At 37.4% G+C, this 16277-nt stretch overlaps 1 protein-coding gene across 6 annotated transcripts in view; it reads right to left on the bottom strand.

Annotated features, from left to right (window-relative positions):
- The window catches only part of apba1a (amyloid beta (A4) precursor protein-binding, family A, member 1a), a 39025-nt gene that overhangs the window by 19109 nt on the left and 3639 nt on the right, over window positions 1-16277 (bottom strand). For 3 of the 6 annotated variants that reach the window (XM_057355211.1, XM_057355253.1, XM_057355221.1), the window contains exon 2: window positions 6112-6285. The exons of 2 other annotated variants lie outside the window; for them this stretch is intronic. The gene's annotated coding sequence lies outside the window, so the exon portion shown is untranslated. Of the gene's footprint in view, window positions 1-6111; window positions 6286-9984; window positions 10105-16277 lie in introns of those variants that run through there. One more of the 6 variants, XM_057355229.1, reaches the window with a different exon arrangement.

Raw genomic sequence — 16277 nt, 5'->3', positions numbered from 1 at the left:
TAAGATTTGGCTACCTAAAATTAAGAAAAGTACTAGAGATGTATTTTAACATTTCAGTAATGTTTTACACACACAGCTTGTCATACGTGCTCAGGAATCAGGACAATTTCTACAACCATGCTGTATGTGTACACATACTTGTTTGGGGCCAATTTTCTTTTTCTTTTTGATACATAATTGTAAAAATATATAAAACTAGTTAATGGTTTGTTAATAGCGAGAATTGCCCCCTATACTGAAGTGTTTTATTTGAATTCATCTTTTATCAGATTTACCAATTTGTACAATTTTTATTTGTGCTGGTCAATTAAAAGTAAAATTAAACTGTTGGAAAACCTTGGGAGAAAGAGAATTTGGTGGGGCTCAGGGGCCGCTGCTGAAAATTTGATTGGCTCCTCTCCTAACAGATGTGATCTCACTCCAAACTTTTGATAAAATTTGAGAGCCCTGAGCATAAGTTTGATTTCCACCAATAACTTCACTAAAGTTTTAATCTTTGACATGTTCTTATTCAGTCAGTATTTTAAAATATCAAGGTTATATTTTCACAGAATGTTCTTTACATTATGTAGAATGATTTTATGTAAAAAACAGCAAATCAGCAAAAATGAGAAAAACTCAAGTAAACTAGATTCAGACTTTAGAGACAGCATAACATCACATCTAATGATCTAGAACAAATTCAAGTGTGCTTTAAAAATAACTAATGAATCACCACTGAATATTTAATGACTACATAACTTAATTCTTAAAAAATAATGAACATAACTTTTTTTAGCTGCTCTAGCAGATGTTACCACACGCACAAAATTGTGGGATATCATAGGCACAGAAGGATGCCCACAAAAAGGCATCTTAAAGGTCCAATGTCTCATTTTTTGTGGAGGATATTGACAGAAATGCAATATAATATACTGTGATGCCGTGACTGTATAATAACGTCATCACTGGAGCGCGAGCTCAACGCGGCTCTTGGTTTAGAGCGAATTTTAATACCTTACGGTGTCATGTGGAATTATTAATGACTTCTACATGTATTACATCTACTGTGTAAGTCATATTCCTGTTACAGTAGGATATGGTTTTGTGTGATGTGTATATATGATTTGAAGAGACATTTAGTGATTGTTTCACGTCTTTATTTAGAAGTATTCTTGCTTTCCGAAATCGTCCATGTGTGATTCCAGGTCTGCTACGAGACTGGTAAAGTCAAACCATGACTTTTATGACATTGTTTAGTGTCAGCAGTTTTTCTTTCATTGTTTAAACATACGTTGTTCGTTGAACATTTGTTTTGTTACTTTTATTATTTGTTTAAATTATACCATTTGAAAATTTCTTTAGATAACTTACATCTAAGTTTGTTCTGAGTCGTCTCCATTCTCCCATATATATACATTTACATACATATATACATATACAAGCTTATTGCTTTTATAAAACAGTTATTCCATATGCTTAGCAAGGTTTCATAAAATAAAGTAAATAAAATGATATTTAGGCTATGTGGTGCGGTCAGCCGTTATATATTGGGGTATTTTATAACGGCTCAGAACTCGGCTCAGCCAATCAGAATCAAGGACCAGAACTGACCGTTTTATAATCTGACATATACATAACTATGTCTTCAGAGGTGTATAAAGACCTTACATAATGAGGCGTTATGTTTTTATTATCTTAGAATGAGCTATTTCTATCTACATACACTGTGGGTCCTCTTGTATGAAATTAGCCGTGTTGTCTCTACAGCAGCCCTAAACGGACAAACTTATCTTAGTCCCGTGTCAGCCACCGTAGTGCTTCAAAAGGGAGGGGTGGAGTGAGCCGTTGGTTGCAATTTGCAACCTCACTGCTAGATGCTGCTAAATTTCATACATTGGACCTTTAGTACATGTTATGGAAACTTTCGACATGCCTTGTTGCTCTCCCACCTCACTAATAAGGGGGCATTTTATTGTTACCAAAACTAGCATGTGCATGAAAAATTCGCTGAATTAAAGTTTTCTATTTGCAACAAAACATGAGAATCTCAGACTATACAATTAGTCACAGCTTCTCTTTAGACACAATGACCGAATTATCAGCATTAGCATCTCAATGCAGACAGTCAAATCAGATTTTCTCAATGGACTCCTCAAGGCTGGAAGTGAATTAGAGCTGTAATTCCAACCAATATGAAACCAGTGTGACTCTGAATAAGATTATCAAAAACAACACTTTACGAGTGCACTCCTGTACACCAGTTGCTTCCGACTCTTTTTATTGCCTTATTACACAAGCATGCACTAAAAAGCGCACAAATACACAGCCAACAATGAATAATTTCTCCAACCGGATTACCACTGCCAGATTTAACTGATGTAGTATTGGCAGACGTGGTTGGTGGAGGAGAGGGAGGGATGGGCGTTGGCAGAGCGAGGGAGAGAGAGAATGCATAATGCACAATAGCGCTTTCAGTATTCTGTCAATGGTAGACTGTGTTTGGGTGCGACGTGCCATTAAAGGTTTGTATCTGGTCATACAAGACCATTCAAACCAGTCAAACTCCTCACCCATTGATTTACTGATTCAGGCTTATTAAGGTGCATCGCATTTACACTGACAGATGGCATCACGCTACGACACAAACCGATGTCAGCTGATTTAAAATGTGCTGTATTTAGCAAGCCAAACGAATGAACAGAACCGACTGTCATATCACTGCTGCCACCAACCTACAACATCACATGTAATTTCTCCGCTAATACATTTTAATAGGCACAGTTATGATTGTAAAATGCATTTTATTCCACGCAGATTTCCCAAAAGGGCGATCTATTAAAATGACAGGGTTCTCCTTCATTGCAACTGGTGTCTTGGGAGACTTTAAGAAAAGACACAAATAACGACGTATTAGCATACATCTCTAACGCGGCCAATCAATGGTATGGATCTATCCTCCCCCACCCACTCACGTCGGCCTCCGGCAAATCAAATTTGACCTGTGACTCACTGTAACCGGATCAGCCAATAAAAACCCTCACAGCATCTGAAATAATTTGATTTGGCAGAATAATGAGGGACGGCGTTACGGTGACTCAGTAGGTCAAGGACATGATGGTTTCTGCAGAACTTCTATTGCGATTTTGAGAAAGCTGCCTACTTACAGCAACAAGAATGCATTTTCATCCGTACAATCCCTTGTTATTGGATTTACAGACTTAATCAGTGTTCAGCGGGGTAAACATTAAAAAATAAAGATGCTTTCTATCATGACCATTACGGCTGAAGAGAAATGTAAAAAAATTTCGGAATGCACCGAACATTATTTTTGCTGCGCCTCTCTAATTATTTAACATTTCTGGAGAGCTGGTAAGACCTTATTAATCCTCCCCTCACTCTGGATTTACAGTAGTTTTTACTCAGTTATACAGCCTTCAGTACACACGGGAAAGGTCACTTTTTTGGTCAGGTGTATTATAATTTCTCTTTTTCTGCTTATCACCTGCAGCCCCCTGCACCTTGGGAACTGACGTAAAATAACCTGCAATTTTTTGTTTCAAATAGAGATAGCGAGAGAGACAAAAGTTATGGATTGCAGCTTTAATGTTCAGTCTTGAAACGTGTTGAATGATTTCAAAATTGATCGGACTTATTGATCAAAGCTTGTGATCAAACAGACTCAGGATTTTTGCTTGGTAGATTCTGAAGATACATCAAGTACAAAACTCCCATATACTGTATATATGAGGCAGGGAGCTGAGCCAGATCGAGAGCCCAAGATATTATAAACTCTTGGGATTTATACCTGATCTAAGTAAGCAACCAATCAAAACACCATAACAACCAGCTAGAAATGTGAACAGCAACCATTTAAAAAAACTCATAACATGTTACTAATAGCATTACTCGTAACAGCAGCTGCATAGCAACGCCCTGGCAACCACCTAAAACCCTATCACTGTGGAAGAGTTTTGGACAGAAAATCAACACTTCCATTTTCTTCATAAGGCGTACTAGTCTAGTTATCTAAAAATAAATTTGACTATAGACACTTTATATCGTTTCAGGCATGGGTTCTCAGCCTTTTTGACCCCAAGGCCCCCCATTGTATTCAGCAATATTTAAAGGCCCTCCTCTACCCAATTTCTTCCCAATAAAATATGCTTAACGTTAACTGGAAAATGTTTTATTCATTATAAAAATGGCTAAATAATAATCTTGTTATATCGTTATATCTTGTTTTTAAGTCTACTTTTAAAATATTGGTCATCTTGAGGCCCCGTTGGAAGTCAGATGTGGCCCCCTTATGGGCCCCACCCCACCTATTGAGAACCACTTGTTTTTAGGAAATTGAAGCAACAATTTTAAAATCCACCAATAGACAAATTCCAGTTTTTCCTTGATCACATAATACAGCTGAATCTCATGTGACTTTTTCATGTCATCTAATTTTCAATGTCAAAACACAGACTCCATAATGCTCCTCGACAAGTGAATGTCCCATCTTGAGATGAAACCTTTCACCTTTTAAAGTAAATTTCATAAAATTCATTATATATATAATGTGAATAAATAATGTACAGTCATCTTTCAGGGTCTGCTGTGTTTAAACCTGTAAAAGCTCTTATACACTAAAGATGTGCCCAGTAGGAATTCAGGCTAGTGTGAAAGATAAAAATAAAACAATGACACAAACCCTCCAGTGAAAGGCAAATGGATGCTCACAAGACCTGATGTAATTGAGTTTAGTGACTATACCCCTCTTATGAAAATGGTATGTTCCTTGTCTTCTGTATACTCACTATTTATACCACACCACAATGCACAGCTGTTGCAATGACAAAAAAGGAAAGAAAAAAATGACACAATCTTGCAGACAACATATCTCCTCTCTAAGCAGAGTGGAAATCAGAAGGATAAGAATCAAAACCAAGCAATCTGATAGAGCAGATTAATAAAGCAGATTAATAAATACAGAGTATAAGGAAGAAACAGCATGTGTCTGGTGATATTATTCACAGACTCTCATTGCTCAGATGTACATCACACCAATAATATGCATAAGGATATGCATTTAATATATAACATTTAAGTCCACAATCCATAGATTTTGCCTCTATATTAACCAAATGACATCAAAATCTCATCAAGTGTTTTGCGTTTCAAATATTTTGTACATTGCTTGCAAAATAGTGACTGCAGCAATAAGCATATTTTTCTACTTCTTTTCAGACCATTAGTCAATAAATCCTCATTCAACACTGCAGGTGTGATCAAGGTCACGGGCACTTTGAAATGAACCCACCTAAGTGCACACGAACAACCTGCTTGCTCACAAAAAATGTTTCAAGCCATTTTAGATTCAGATTGACTTTACCCGGAATAACAGATTTTAACCCAAAAATACATCCAAAATATAAAATTTACTCACCCCAGAGTTTATCCAAATCCGTATAAATTTCTTTGTTGTGATGAACACACAGAAAAAGATATTTGGAAGAACAGTTCTTGGACCCCATTGACTATCATAATAAGAACAATTACAATAGTCAAAAGTGCCGCAGAACTGCTCGCTTTCCCACATTCTTCAAAATATCTTCTTTTGTGTTGAACAGAACAAAGAAATTTATAAAGTAATTCTTCCTATAGGGTATTCATTCAATGGTGGCCAAGAACTGTTTGGGTTCATCATAACAAAGACATTTATACAGATTTGAAACAACCTGCGGGTGAGTAACTGATGACAGAATATCCTTTAAGGCCTCAAAGAAAACTCTAGGAGCTCAAGCTCACTGATGTAAGGGATGCATACAAATTTCCCATTAGAAGGTATTTAGGACATTTTTTCTTCACTTCATGTGGTGTTAAAAAGCACAGATTCAAGCACAGATTTTACTCAAGCAGTGGAGGAGAAAGCTTTCTTTGAAGTTTCTTCCATAAACTGTCAGGAACACGCTGAAAATGTTCTCTCTCTCTCTCTCTCTCTCTCTACAGTCCATCTGTTCACTTTGCACTTTTAAACCCTTGAGTTTTCACGTACGGTAAGAGTGAGATACGACAAGAACGTCTACAGAGAATCTGAGGACTTGAGATATTTGATCTGTCAGTTACAGTGTGACAGGTGCTCACCTCCCAGGCTCATCTATCTTTAGGGATGAAGGATGGGTGGCAGTAACAGGGTAGAGAGAGATGTGGAGGTAGATGTGCTTTTGGTTGCTCCCCTGACCTGGAGGCAGGAGAAGGGGGATGATGAAGCAGCTCAGCTCCAAGTTGGTGCAGGGTCAGACGGAGCCAAACATTTCACTGTGAACACAGAGAGTATGCGAATATACATTTTTATATTTCACATGAATACTTGAGATAAAATTCTCAAGAAAGTAAGTCCAATCTAACTGATGCCACATAAGCAGAACAGACTGAAAATACAACGATAATTTGTCAAAAAAGTGATGTCAAATAGCATTTGTTCCTGCATTTTCTATTTCTTTATGTTGAACAAAGGGACAAATGTGCAAAATTGATTGCTTTGTGTTCTACAGAATGAAACCATATGGGTTTCGAACAATGTGAAGGTTGACACAATTTTAATTTTAAGATCAACTATTCCTTTAAGAGTTTCCTCCAATCTTTCGAAAACAGATCTGGTTAGAGGGAAAAATGCAAATAGTAAGACACAGCTCTAAAAATAGCACAAGATGTACACTCAGACACAACACTAAAACGGCATCCTCCACAATTAATGATGCACAAGGTGGCCTGAAGCACCTTAAATGCGAGTTTCACTCATACAGAATGAAAAGGGAAGGACCGGCTGCGACTACATTCGAATCCACAGTCACACCAAACTGTCAAAGCAATCAAGAATGCAAGAGACATGCGAGGAATTTTCAGACGCTGATCCTAAAAGCTGACTTTGCTCACGATACTTTTAAGGTAAATCCCCAAATGATCAAACAGATAGCTTGAAAGTGCTTTTAAAATGTGTTCTGCATTGCATTTCATATTTGAGAAAGGTTAAAGTGGCCATTTGTGCTGATCTTTCTCTTGGATAATTTGGAATATTTTGCTGCCCGGTTATTTGACTAACTATGTATATATTACTATATATTTTATATCGTCGCTGTCCTCCCAAAACGTTGTATCTCCATATTTTGTGATTTTTATTTGTTGTCATAAATCATTGATGTTATTATACACCCTATATGTTTGTCACTCAGTTCTTGCAAAAATCTAACCATTAAAAAGTCAGCTTTGTCAACTATTTTTTAAATGAATAAATACTGTGTTGTCAGTATTTTTTTCCATTTCCCGAAAAACAGCTAATTTTGGACATATGAGGTTTCAGAAGGACAGCGACGATATGTTATTGTCCTTTTGTAGTGAACCATGAGGCAAAAACATCATAGCATATAATCGTACGTAAAGTTTCTGGATCTAGCCCCACAAGGAACAATGTCATTACAATTGAGCCCTCGAGCGAGGCACTTCATGTTATGCTTCAGGGGATAGTATGTGTAGTCAAGTAATTTTGTTTGGATAAGAGCATCTCCTAAATCAGTGTTTTAAAATCTGGGGCTGGACGATTTGACTTAAAATCAAAATCTCAATTAATTGAAGATTTTATGTTGATTACGATAAATGAACAATTAATTTTTTGCATTGCCTTTTTGTCCTCACAGTTTACAGACTAGGGCTGTGTCTGAAACCGCTCCCTATCTCCTATATAGTGCACTATATTGGGTGTCCGCCATTTTGTAGTGGTGTCCGAAACCTGAGTGAACTACTTCATTCCCTACATTCGTTCACTCTTTTTTACCCACGATGCACTCTGATTTTGAGTTTACATTCGACGCTCACTCACTATTTCCCATGATGCAACACGCGATGATCGCTTGATTAGAATCAGCCGGAGGAGAGTGACCGTTAATGCTTTGGTTCTTGTTGACAGTTATTTTCGTGTTTTTTTAGAATAAACAGATTAAATGAATGTTATAGATAGTGGTGCTTTATTTTGAATATATGAAATAATTTTATTAAACGTAATAAATGTTAAAGTAAATAAACGTGGCAAACAGTTGTTCGGTTCTCTTTATTAGAAACTGATACAAAAACGTGACAAATAAGGTGAAAATGAACTTTACCATTTTATTAAACAATCCATGAAGCCACACAGGTGTAATATAACCGTTATGTCGAATGTCCGCGACAGTACTGTCAGACGCAGGTTATATTACGTCAGTGTCCGAAATCGTTCACTCACTTTCAATCACTTCTTACCCATATAGTGGACTCAAATGTCATTCGCTATATAGGGATTACTAGTGAAGGAGTGAGCGAGGGAGCGGTTTCAGACACAGCATAGGTTTATACTTTATGATCAACTAAAGGTGGGTATTTTTTCTAGTGAAAGAGTGCATTTCTTATTTTAGTTATTTAGAAAACATTTCCTCTACTGAAGATGTGAACATTATTGAATGTGTCGTATCTTTTACCATGTAATGCTTTAAGCACACAGATCCTTTTAACAATTGCATTTGTATTAAAAATTCGTAATACATAATACATACAAACAATATAATGTATGTACATTATAATACATACAATAATACATGCATGGGCAACTTATAACACACCAAAAACACAGAAAAACACGTGTTCGTGCCATATGACCCCTTTAAAATCACCACCGGAGTCACAATCTTTTTTCTAAAGTGAAAGTAAACCCTTTTCTCTCTGTACCAAACCGATCCGATTTCAGCTGGTTATGTGTCAGTTCATACACTGTATGTGTAATGTGTAACACTCTGGTTCTATGAGGCATAACATTTCTTTCCTAAATTACTCCTTACTTATCAGATAAATAAAACCCATTCTCCAGTATTCAATAATTGACAGCCTAAAGAGAGTCCCTAATGTAACTAACACACATCGGTGTACGGTAATGTCTCTAGACCACTGTCAGTATCTAGGCCAGAAGGTCCGTCATATCTGTCCTCAGCTGACATTCGCCGTTAAATTTGTGTGATGTGAAAGCCTCTCCCAGGCATTTTTTATTCACCAGTTAACAGCACCGCTACCTCGGGGTGTGCGCTTGTTTGTGTGCACACGCGTGTATGTGCGAGTGATGGATGGCGTCATGCTTTCCTTCACTATCTGTTCTCATCCAGCGCTGTTATTTCGTGGATTCCCATTGCTCAGCTACCAGGAAAAAATATTCCTAATAAGACATGACACGTGCGGGGTGAAAATTGGGTTTTCTCCTCATTTTATCACTTATGTACTGAACAAGGGAGCAGTAATCGACTGAAGGGAGTTCCATCCCACATGTGCTTATTATGATAAAAAGCCCCTCAATGTATATAAATGCAAATATTTTAAATAAGATGGGATTTAGAAGAGTTTGCTTGGAGCAGCACTGCTTTTTCAGATTTTGAAGAGAATGTATTTGCATTTGATCGTCTTGAGTATTTATTCCACAAAATAATCATTACGTTTCTGCTTCTTCAGTTGAAACATTCATGTCAACGTTGCATGTGCTAATAATGTACCAATACTGTCAAGAATAAGCAGTATTTAATGAAAGGCAGTGTAGTCACTGGTGATCTATGAATACGCTCTGGAGACGACAGAGAGGGAGGGAGTCTATTCGACATATTTTATTTCGCTTATTCAAGCGTGTCAGATTGGTCTAACACGAGAGGCGGAGAAAGCTCAATGTAGAACGATATTATACAGTATCTGGAAAGGCATTTGCCGTATCTCATTTTTCCAACAACACAAGCCGACGGGAAATCGATGGCTGTGTGTCTCTTTAAGACAAGCCTGCATACAGTCTGCATTATCTTGTCGAGTTTCTAGGATTTGAGGCCACACAGTCACTTTATTGAACTCTTGTGACATTATGTGTTATCTGACACTAATGAGTTATAAAATCTTTATGTTATGTCATGTCTTGTCTTGTCTTCAAAGCATGAAGGATGAATTTTGAAAGGGATAGCTCACCTAAAAAAAATCTGTCATCATTTATTTACCCTCAAGTAGTTCAAAACCAGAAAAGAAGATATTGTGAAAAATGTCTCAGTGGTTTCGTGTCCAAACAATGGAAGTCAATGGGGTCCAATGTTGTTTGGTTATCAACATTCTTCAAAATATCCTCTTTTGTGTTCTGCAGAAGAAATTCAGACAGGTTAGGAATTACACAAGGGTAAAAAATTGATGAAAGAATTTTCATTTTTGGGGAAAAAACACATGTCTGTTGTAAAAGATGATAATGGCAACGGTAAATATTTCAAAGATACGTGGTGCATCATCACTTTCACACACAAATTGTTTAAAACAAATGGCGAAATGTTAGTGTATGATTGAGGAACAAAGGTCATCACCCATAAAGGTTTAAATGTATATTCAAAAACAACAATTATAACTACTGTAATGCACAGAATAAATAGAAACCTGGCCATTTCATTTGTTCATTTTACAGTATGACACAACCTCCCTTTCCTGAGTATCCTACAGAGCAAAGAGCCACAGTAAAGTGAGAGAAATTACTGGTCCAATTTAAAAACTGTCAGAATAATATTAAAACGCATAAAACAGAGAAAGGCAGCATGTGTCCCAGCTGAGGGTGTTCTGTGTGAAGAGGGAGAGGGTCGGACGAGAGAGGCGTGGGTGGTCACGCTGGTCTATAATTACTCCCCCCGGATCTGCAGGTGAAGAGCGATGACCTTTCCACACACACACACTCTCACACACACACTCGCTCACACACACACTCACTCACGCACTCACTCACGCACGCACGCACGCACACACAAATCACCTGACATCTCATACAGAAGACAGACATATCATGTACAATTTCTACAGTTGAATTATGATTTGTTTATTACTGGCACATGACGTCTGCATTGTTTTACTAAAGGGATTTCCTGAATCAGGTAAAACATTTATATCTATGCATTTGGCAGATGCTTTTAAAAATTGTGCGCACTCAATCTATGCATTTTATTTTATAAGCATGCATGTTATTCAGGATTGAACTCATGATCTTTATAATACAACGCTTTACCAATTGATATAATAGCACCAGCACAATGATCATTTAAACTTACTCTTGAATTGTTTACCATCAGTTTTTATCAGCCTGAATTCATAACATTTCGTATTAATCCGTACAATGTGAATCATACAAAAACATACAATTAGTAGAAAAAACAATATTGAAGTCCCACCTCTAAACATAACCGTCACTGGTGCGAAAGCAAATCTTACTGAAAAGTATAATGAGATCTCACAAATTCATATGAATTACTTTGCAAAACAGTTACGAATTGCAGTGAGATTGTGACTTTTTCATTAAACACAGTTTGGTCCAATCAGATTGGTCTAGTTATATAAAAAAACAAGGTGTGTTTGCATTGGTTTGGTAAAGTATTCACAGATTCTTTACTTATTAAATGTAATGAATTTTACGTCACGTTTTCATTGCTCAATCTGGATTCCTTATGGACTAAACACTAAATCCAGTTTTCACAGAACATGTTTTCTCAGGGCTCCGCGAATTAAACTGGGCTAATCTCTGCTATAGTGGCTGACTGAGCCACCACACGGCCCTAAAATCTACTGAGCATCTCTGGATCCCAGACAGAGCAGCTCTCATGTGGAGCGACCTTCAAGTGCTCGTGAATTAACACAGCGGGCTATAAACACAAACCCGGACACACACGCTATAGCTTCGCTGAGACAATGACTCGCCAGCCGTGAGAACTTGGAGAGGCAACAAAGAGAAAACCCGGCTTTTGTGTAATTCATACAATCCAACACTGTTAATCTCGAGGCCTGTATGTGTCATGAACAAAACCCATACAACAATGTGACTGTCAGATGGTCTAAACCGAGATCAGTGTGCCAAACATCAGAATTAGTCTCTGGTGAGAGGAGAATGACAACCAGAAAATGTGCCAAACGTAAAATGAAATTGAGTAAATAGAGCGGTCACATGGTGATTGTCAATGACTGCTGTCTTCCCATCAGCCTTGTGCTGACAGTAAAGCAGAGACGGAGATATTTTGATCTAGAAAAATCCAGGACACCTGTCCTCCCAAAAGGCTCATACAGCTTTATAATCTGCAGTCAGATCGCTGTGCTGCTAATGTCGCTGTTAGATGCTATATGATCATTAAAGGTTCAGTGTATGAAATTTAGCGGCATCTAGAGGTGAGGTTGCGAATTGCAACCAACGGCTCCCTCCACCACTCCCCCCTCCCTTTCGAAGCACAACGGTGGCTGACACTGGACTAAGATGTCGTCACATTTCCGCTTCTTTGCCGAAGGAGATAATGTATTTATGAAACGCTCTCTGTAGAGCAGTTTGTCCGTTTAGGGCTACTGTAGAAACAAAATGCCGAATTCCATGGAAGGGGACCCTTGGTGTATGTAGATAGAAATAGCTCATTCTAAGGTAATAAAAACATAATGCTTCATTATGTAAGGTCTGTATACACCTCTGAAGACATAGTTATGCATATTATATTGCATTTCTGTCAATAGATCCTCCAATAAACTACACACAGAGAGCACTTTTAACTCTTTTTATTGTTCATGCGCATTGGTGGATGTAAGAGATTGTTATGATTGAATGCCTATATCTTCTAAATGTTGTCAATGTTTTGGACCACACTAGTTTATAGATATCCTCAAGGTTAAGGTATTCATACTTCATTTTTTTTCATTCTTAAGTCTAGACTGTCAAACCATCTTATAACATAAAACTCCCCCCTGCCTGATTTCCTCAATTAATTTTGCTGCAGTGCCTTTTTCCTCTAATAATACATTCATTACAATTCTATGCAAGGAAATGAGAATCTAATCATGGCCAAAGCTCTTCTTACAGAAGCCTCCGTAATTTAATGACTCCCCGATAAACAAGAATAGGAACAAACACACCACTGCCAGACGGCGGTTTTGGCTTTTGATAAGAGAAACTGTCACGATCCTGTCCTCCTAGTAGTTTCTCTTGTTTTGGCTGACAGGATCATGATAATCCCATGTCTTGTGTCTGTGTTGGAAGCACATGGCCATTGTTTGTGTCTTTGTGCCATGTGCTCTCCTGTCTTTCATCTTAGCCCTGCCCCCTTGTTTCCTTATTCATTATCCTGTCATTATTTCACGCCCTACACCTGTCTCCCTCGTTACCTCCTCTTAGTTTCTTCCCTATTTAAAGCCCTTGCTTTTGCTGTCTTGTGCTGCACCGTTTTGTGACCCCTCCTTCATGTTTTGTCTGCCCCGTGAGTTGGTTTAGTTAAAGTTGAGTTTTGTTTTTATCCTGTCATGTTTCGGTTCGGTTTCCCCCCCGAGGGATTTTTAGTTGTGTTATGTTTTCATGTTGATTAAATAAAGACTTTTTGGCTACGTGCTGTCTGCACCTGGGTTCTGTCCCTCGCAATCCTGACAAGAAACCTTTTATCTCTGAAAATTTCCATCTAGGTCTTTCATTCGATAGATACTGGACAGCCCACAGTTATCAGCAGACTATAGATTTATTTATGATTATATAATAATTATTTAAAATAATTTTTCACCCAAAAATTCTGTCATCAAACATGTATGACTTGATTTCTTACGTAGAGCACAAAAAAGATATTCCGAAGAAACTGAACAGCGACAGTACCCATTCACTTCTATTGTATGGACACAAAACCTGTGCATGTGAATGGGTATTGTCGCCGAGTAAAGGATGACAGAATTTTTGTGTGGACTTGCATGTATTTTAAATAATTATTATATAATCCTAAATAAATCTGTAGTCTGCTGATAACTGTGGGCTGTCCAATATCTATTGAATGAAAGACCTAGATGTACCGGCACTGTTTGGTTACCAACTTTCTTCAAAAAATCTTTTGAGTTCTGCAAAAGAAAGAAAGTCACACTGGTTTGAAATTACAAGAGGGGTTATTTTTGGGTGAACTCTGTCTTTAAGGTTGTCAAGTCATAGATTTAGTGCTTCTATTGAAATAACCAACAGCCATCAGTTAAATGATGGAATGAAGTACCACTGGTTCTTAAAAAATTGACACATTGTTTAAAAAAACAAACACATTGTGAATTAACTTTGAAAACATAAAAAAACTGATCTCACATCAGCATAAAGGGCATCTGTATCTCCATTTATGACAGCATGTGAAATGTGCTGTCCACGGCCACACGCCCATTACAGCTTCTGCTACTTTCACGCTGACATTTAAATCACGTCAAAGCACTTCATTAGTTTAAATGCAGTGTTTCTTTACGCCTATAATTCACTAAATCACTTCGCTGTAATGAATAGCATTTATTAACCTTCACTTAGTAAATGTCTGAATATGACTATTGATAAAAAGTATGAGAAAACAGATGGCGTGTTGACACAAGGTTGTGACTTCTAGCAATGGAGGTGTTCATGGTTCGAATACTCCTAATAAAATACTTTTTCAGGTGGGGGGACAGACAGAAAATATGTTACTGCAGTCTGTTCTGTCCATGCCTGGGTCCATATCGCCAAACATCATTAATCACTCTGTCAATTTCAAATCATATTTGTTTCAAGTTATTTAGACACTACCTTGGACCAAAGCTAGTCTGTTTTGGCCCTAATGGAAAAAGTCAAGAAAACGACTCTGAAAGCAGTTTAAAATTTTCTCTCACTCTGGTGACAAACTTTTGCTGACTTGAAAGGCCACACAAGACAAATAATGCATGAGAAAGCCGGCCCAAGGCCACCGGTCTGCTGATACTGGTGAAGTGCAGCTGTTTCGTTTTCAAGATTTCATACGAGGCCATTTAGACAAAACTCAACAGATACAATGCTTAAAAATAAATAGGTCCCAAACCCTGATGCCAGCTGCTTCCTAAGTAAGATATACTGTACATACCCACATGCTGTTTTATCATTTTTCTCCAATGTTTTTACACGTGTATAGTGTGAATTTAAACTCTGTCTTTGAGAGCAGGTGCAACACGGCACTGGTGATGAGAGTTTGAGCTGTAAATGCATTTCGCTGCTGTCATTCTGAAACCTCGCATCTCCATATTTCACGTCTTTTATTTTTAGCCATAAATCATCATTAATATTTACCCTTTATGTTTTTTACTGGGTTTTGCAAATATTTAACCAATATAAAGTATTAAAAAGCACTTGTCAACTTTGACAACAAAGTATTTAATCATTTAAAAAGTAAAGTGTTTTTCCATTTCCCTAAAAACAGCTAATTCGGACATCCAAGGTTTTGTAAGGACAGCGACGATATATGCATGGAAAAAAATAATAATAACAGACATAACAAATTAAAATTCATATAGACTTTAAAATATGCATAAATACACTTCTAAATCTAAAACCTATAATCTATGGACTAAAAATATTTATGATGTACTTCAACATACTCGTTCCTCTCATTATTATTCTACTCCCAAATAACATAGTGTAGAAATCATGGTTCACAATGCTTGGTCTTGATCTATGGACTATTAAAAATACATCAACACAGAAAACAGATTGTTTTTAATACACAGTATATAAACACATAGGAACTCTGGACTTTTTAAAAAGGAGCTTTACAGCACCATAGAAGGACCATTTTTGGCTGAATGGTTCCATTAAAGGAGCAGTGTGGAATTTTTTGGAGGATCTATTGACATAAATGCAACATAATATACAAAACTATTTCTTCAGAGGTGTATAAAGACCTTACGTTATGTTTATATTACCTTAGAATAAGCTATTTCTATCTACACACAGAGCGGGCCTACATACATTGAAATCGCCATGTTGCGCCGCCATTTTGTACAGTAGCCCTAAACGGACAAACAGCTCTACAAAGCGCACTTCCTCTCCCTCTACCCTGCGGTACGTAGTCCGGTTGTCCCTGATTTTACAAAGGGGGAAAACATCTACTAACTTACTCCTAACTGCTATCTTGCTGTCAGATCAAACGCCTTTAACAGCGTTGCTATTTACTGTTAGCTAGCTCTGCCCTCAAACATGCGGTGCAATGCAAGCATGAAATGCTTAGCTTTATTATAGCTTAGACCACGCAAATAATAATGCAAATGAATAAAATAAGCGAAGATGACACAAGTATATACAAGCAGCACACTGGTTCCAGATAAACAATGATGCTCAAAACTGCTCCGTTACACAGCTAATATTACGACAACCTCATATCTTGGTTCTAACAGAAAAAACAATGTTACTCACATACTTATCTGGATCAAAGCAACCTCCTCAGGGGTGATTTTTATATGATCTTTCTCTCCAA

The sequence above is a fragment of the Triplophysa rosa genome, linkage group LG2 (genome assembly GCF_024868665.1).
Source record: "Triplophysa rosa linkage group LG2, Trosa_1v2, whole genome shotgun sequence".
NCBI classification, from domain to species: Eukaryota; Metazoa; Chordata; class Actinopteri; order Cypriniformes; family Nemacheilidae; genus Triplophysa; species Triplophysa rosa.
This window is presented reverse-complemented; position numbering and strand designations above follow the sequence as displayed.